The sequence below is a fragment of the Anopheles ziemanni genome, assembly GCF_943734765.1.
Source record: "Anopheles ziemanni chromosome X unlocalized genomic scaffold, idAnoZiCoDA_A2_x.2 X_unloc_52, whole genome shotgun sequence".
In the NCBI taxonomy this organism is placed as follows: Eukaryota; Metazoa; Arthropoda; class Insecta; order Diptera; family Culicidae; genus Anopheles; species Anopheles ziemanni.
In genome coordinates this window covers 1,217-7,500 of record NW_026689821.1, presented here as the reverse complement: position 1 = coordinate 7,500, position 6,284 = coordinate 1,217, and positions in this window count along the sequence as shown.

Genomic DNA, 6,284 nt, shown 5'->3' with positions numbered 1-6,284 from the left:
TATCCAGACTTCAACTCAATGACACGGAGAACCCGCGATTGGTTTGACTAATAAGTGCACCAGTTCCCGCGAGGGTCCTGGCATGTTGCATGTATTAGCTCTAGATTTTCCACAGTTATCCAAGTAACTAGGTTGATGATCTCGTAAATTATAGCTGTTATACTGAGCCTTATGCGGTTTCACATTAAATCTGTTTGTACTTAGACATGCATGGCTTAACCTTTGAGACGAGCGTATATTACTGGTAGGATCAACCAGAATTCCGACTTTGCGTTCGAATGTTCATTGTCCCATTGCACCCGGAGGAGCAAACACCACGTTCTATATGTTGTCAAGTCCGGTAGCACACGGGAGGCGAGCCCCCGTGCGAACCTCATTGCCCTCGTATCACACACACACCCGATGCACCGGACAGGCACTTGAGCGGCATTCGACTCCGCTAAGCGCTCGTGCGCCCGATTGTGCATGCGCTGACGGGGCCTTCATACCCCTACCACAGCGACCTTATGCCAAACTTCCATGAATACTTAGGTGAGCTGACAAGGGCCTTCATTTCCCTACCATCAACTAAAGGACACGCTAGGCGCGTCCGATCATTGCAACTGCGGGGCTTTCATACCCCAATCACCACAGTACGCAATTCACCAGAGTTTAATCACAACCCCCCCGGACATGGCACACTATTAACTTGCAACAAAACTTAGTGTGTGCCGGGCACATCGGTTCCACAAAATCATTCCCGATGTACCCCAATTGGGGTTGTGAACGCATCCATGGTCCTCTGACACACCCAACCAAGCGTGGATACTACATACCTCAAACACCCAGTACACTAACAGACAAATCAACATATGGTTGCTTTCCCCCAGACATTTGCCAATCACTTGGCACCCGGACGGGAACTCGCTCCTGATTGCGCCAATGCCACCCATTTGCCAAGAGCGAGTTCTGTATGTAGATTTCATTTGGAAAGACAACCGTGTACTGGATATTCTATCCGACGATTACAGATGACGAGTACGAGACTCGACTACACTCACGGATAATACATTTTGGGTCGAGATTGCTTTCGGGGTTTTCGATTGGTCTTGCGCTTGTAAACGTATAACTTTGACTTGTGGTAACCTCGGTATGTTAGTCGATCACGTGGTTGTGAACTGGGTAGGGGTAAGCAATCTGTTCACTTGCACTCTGGGTAGGAATATGGTGAGCGCTATAGGTTAAAGATCATGGTATGGTTCCATCGTGATGACTTTCGCTAGATAGTAGGATGTTTGGATAGTTATAACGTTTTTGGCCATTTGTTCATAGTGTTCGGTTCATTGAGGAATTCGATTGGTCTTTGCTTCACACACGTGGTCGATCACTTGGATGTGAACTAGGGTGAGAATAAGGTGTTCACTAGTGCTCTTAGGTTTTGGATCAGTACTGAGCACTTGATTGGTTTCGCATAATATGTATCCATAGTGATGACTCTTTCCAGCTTAAGATTTCGTGACCGGTTTCGAATCCTTCCCACGTTCGCTTTTACTTGGTTAGGTTTTCGAGTGTAGATTTGAAAGCAATCTCATGTATGTATCCCATCTGATATAAGCCACTGACAGTTCATGTCACCTCGTTCAACTCTCGCTGGGTCACAGAAGTATGTTACTGCGCCCATTATCCCTACTCGGATAGGTTCGGTTCGTTCGTTTTATACTACGGTGAGTAAACTCAATTTGTGCATCGCATAGCCATGGAAAGCAAGCTTTCGCGGGCCTCTTCGACTGTTTTGATACGAGCTGTGCCCGTGATGCTTGTCATCCCAGGATACTAGACCCCTTTGGACGACCGCATGACCATCAGAAAGTAAATTCCACGTTCGATTTGGGGTGTGAACCCCGAACATAAAGTCTTTGTGTAGAACCACGAGGGCTCTATAGTACCGATTCTCTCGGTACGCTTGGTCCGTGTTCCTTTATGTTCGTACTCTTGTGTGTATAATATTCATGTTCGATTTGGGATATTTGCTACTGTCACCGTTTGAGTACCATGGGGCTTGAACCCCTAACATAAAGTCTTTGTGTAGAACCACGAGGGCTCTATAGTACCGATTCTCTCGGTACGCTTGGTCCGTGTTCCTTTATGTTCGTACTCTTGTGTGTATAATATTCATGTTCGGTTTGGGATATTTGCTACTTTCACCAGGGTCCCGTTCTTCATACAAGTCTGCCTTGCTAATGTGGTAACTTTATAGTGTAGTTCTGACATCCCAATTTTGGGACTTAGCCGATTTTTCGTATATTTCCACATGACCCATAGGGTCCCTTTCTTCATACAAGCTTGCCTAGGGCGATCGGTCAAAACTTGTCTTACTATTCGATTGGTCTTCGCAGTTTCACCCTAGGCAATTCGCCTAGGTCTGTCTTCTTGAGGAGGCCAAAACCCGAAATAAGGAGGTCTGGCCGACCCTGAAACCTCCCCTGTCTTAACTACACTAACCCGATTTTTCAGGGTCCTCAGCGCCATACAACTTTGCCTAGGTCACTTATACTCTTGACTTAGGCCATCTGACTTGGTCCGTGTTTCTTCCTAGGGTTCACCTAGGTACTTTGCCTTGCTTGATGTGGTAACTTTTTAGTGTAGTTCTGACATCCCAATTTTGGGACTTAGCCGATTTTTCATGAATTTCCATATGACCCTAAGGGTCCCTTTCTTCATACAAGCTTGCCTAGGGCGATCGGTCAAAACTTGTCTTACTATTCGATTGGTCTTCGCAGTTTCACCCTAGGCAATTCGCCTAGGTCTGTCTTCTTGAGGAGGCCAAAACCCGAAATAAGGAGGTCCAGCCGACCCTGAAACCTCCCCTGTCTGAACTACACTAACCCGATTTTTCAGGGTCCTCAGCGCCATACAACTTTGCCTAGGTCACTTGTACTCTTGACTTAGGCCATCTGACTTGGTCCGTGTTTCTTCCTAGGGTTCACCTAGGTACTTTGCCTTGCTTGATGTGGTAACTTTTTAGTGTAGTTCAGACATCCCAATTTTGGGACTTAGCCGATTTTTCATGTATTTCCATATGACCCATAGGGTCCCTTTCTTCATACAAGCTTGCCTAGGGCGATCGGTCAAAACTTGTCTTACTATTCGATTGGTCTTCGCACTTTCACCCTAGGCACTTTGCCTAGGTCTGTCTTCTTGAGGAGGCCAAAACCCGAAATAAGGAGGTTCAGCCGACCCAGAAACCTCCCCTGTCTGAACTACACTAACCCGATTTTTCAGGGTCCTCAGCGCCATACAACTTTGCCTAGGTCACTTGTACTCTTGACTTAGGCCATCTGACTTGGTCCGTGTTTCTTCCTAGGGTTCACCTAGGTACTTTGCCTTGCTTGATGTGGTAACTTTTTAGTGTAGTTCAGACATCCCAATTTTGGGACTTAGCCGATTTTTCATGTATTTCCATATGACCCATAGGGTCCCTTTCTTCATACAAGCTTGCCTAGGGCGATCGGTCAAAACTTGTCTTACTATTCGATTGGTCTTCGCACTTTCACCCTAGGCAGTTTGCCTAGGTCTGTCTTCTTGAGGAGGCCAAAACCCGAAATAAGGAGGTTCAGCCGACCCAGAAACCTCCCCTGTCTGAACTACACTAACCCGATTTTTCAGGGTCCTCAGCGCCATACAACTTTGCCTAGGTCACTTGTACTCTTGACTTAGGCCATCTGACTTGGTCCGTGTTTCTTCCTAGGGTTCACCTAGGTACTTTGCCTTGCTTGCTGTGGTAACTTTTTAGTGTAGTTCAGACATCCCAATTTTGGGACTTAGCCGATTTTTCATGTATTTCCATATGACCCATAGGGTCCCTTTCTTCATACAAGCTTGCCTAGGGCGATCGGTCAAAACTTGTCTTACTATTCGATTGGTCTTCGCACTTTCACCCTAGGCAGTTTGCCTAGGTGTAGCTTCTTGAGGAGGTCAAAACCCAAAATAAGGAGGTTCAGCCGACCCAAAAACCTCCCCTGTCTAAACTACACTAACCAGATTTTTCAGGGTCCTCACCGTCATACAACTTTGCCTAGGTCACTTGTTCTCTTGACTTAGGCCATCTGACTTGGTCCGTGTTTCTTCCTAGGGTTCACCTAGGTACTTTGCCTTGCTTCATGTGGTAACTTTTTAGTGTAGTTCAGACATCCCCATTTTGGGACTTAGCCGATTTTTCATGAATTTCCATATGACCCAAAGGGTCCCTTTCTTCATACAAGCTTGCCTAGGGCGATCGGTCAAAACTTGTCTTACTATTCGATTGGTCTTCACACTTGCACCCTAGGCACTTTGCCTAGGTGTAGCTTCTTGATGAGGCCAAAACCCAAAATAAGGGGGTTCGGCCGACCCAAAAACCTACCCTGTCTAAACTACACTAACCAGATTTTTCAGGGTCCTCAGCGCCATACAACTTTGCCTAGGTCACTTGTTCTCTTGACTTAGGCCATCTGACTTGGCCCGTGTTTCTTCCTAGGGTTCACCTAGGTACTTTGCCTTGCTTGGTGTGGTAACTTTTTAGTGTAGTTCTGACATCCTCATTTTGGGACTTAGCCGATTTTTCGTAAAATGCCATATGACCCATATGGGTCCTTTCCTTCATATAAGTTTGCCTTGCTTGGTGTGGTAACATTTGAGTGTAGTTCTGACATCATCATTTTGGGACTTAGCCGATTTTTCGTAAAATACCATATTACCCATATGGGTCCTTTCCTTCATATAAGTTTGCCTTGCTTGGTGTGGTAACATTTTAGTGTAGTTCTGACATCACCATTTTGGGACTTAGCCGATTTTTCGTAAAATACCATATGACCCATCAGGGTCCTTGCCTTCATATAAGTTTGCCTTGCTTGGTGTGGTAACATTTTAGTGTAGTTCTGACATCACCATTTTGGGACTTAGCCGATTTTTCGTAAAATACCATATGACCCAACAGGGTCCTTTGCTTCATATAAGTTTGCCTTGCTTGGTGTGGTAACACATGAGTGTAGTTCTGACATCCCCATTTTGGGACTTAGCCGATTTTTCGACCAATACCATATGACCCATCAGGGTCCTTTGCTTCATATAAGTTTGCCTTGCTTGGTGTGGTAACATTTGAGTGTAGTTCTGACATCCCCATTTTGGGACTTAGCCGATTTTTCGATCCATCCTATATGACCCATCAGGGTCCTTTTTCTTCATATAAGTTTCCCAAGACTTAGTGCTTTTTACCTTTGGACACCAATATCACCCTTACGGGTTTCTTTGATCTTCTCACTTTGTATTGACCAAATGTAGGTCTTGCCATGCCAAACATATAATTGTTCTACACCAAGTCTCTATCTCGTACCGCCAGCTCGGTACATTCGATCAACCTGCCCTTAAGGCACCCGGGACTTAGCCATTTTTTCACATTTTTCATGATTTTGAGGCAACTTTTCTCGACTTTGTCACCTTATATCACCAAGATCCTTTCCCTTTAGCGCTTCACTCTGTTCGTATGATATTTAGCGCTGACTATCACCTTTCTGTCGCTGAGCTCAACTTCTTATTCGGTGCCATAGAGCCAGAGATATTTGGTGTATGCTGTTATAAGGGAAGTTTGTCACTTTTTCAAAGGCCCACTTTGGGACGCCCATATCTCACCTTCAGGTATCTTCGATCTTCTTGTCGTCTATGGACGAAACTTAGGTCTTGTCTTGGCCAACTTATAAATGTTCTACGGCCAAGCCGTATCTCTTACCGCCAGCCCGGTATTCATGGACTTAGTTGGATTTTCGCCTCTCGTGGTAACAATTTCAGACTTTGACTCACAATAACACCCGAACGGTCACATGCTAGCGCTTTGCTTGGAAGGAATTATAGTTAGCGCTACCTTTTCTCTTTCCATCGATACCTTGTTCGTTCCATTCCATGCCATACAGCCGAAGTTATGATGTTTCCCGTTTTCCATATCATGTGGAGCTTATGCTCTGGGAAAACCATCTAACACCTGTACCACCCTTTTAGGTACCACCGATCTCGAGACTATGTTCGGGCCAAATATAGGTTATAACATGCCCAACTTATAATTGTTCTACACCAAGTCTCTATCTCTTACCGCCTGCTCGGTATTTTACTCGTAAGTCCAAATTTCACAACTTGTACTTTTTGGCCCAATGTACTCGAGTTTCAATTTTGGTAACATTTTTCGACTTTGACGCTTAATAACTTCCAAATCATGCTAGTTAGCGCTTTGCTTTCTTCTAGTCGTATCTAGCGCTGGGTGTTACCTTTCCAAAACA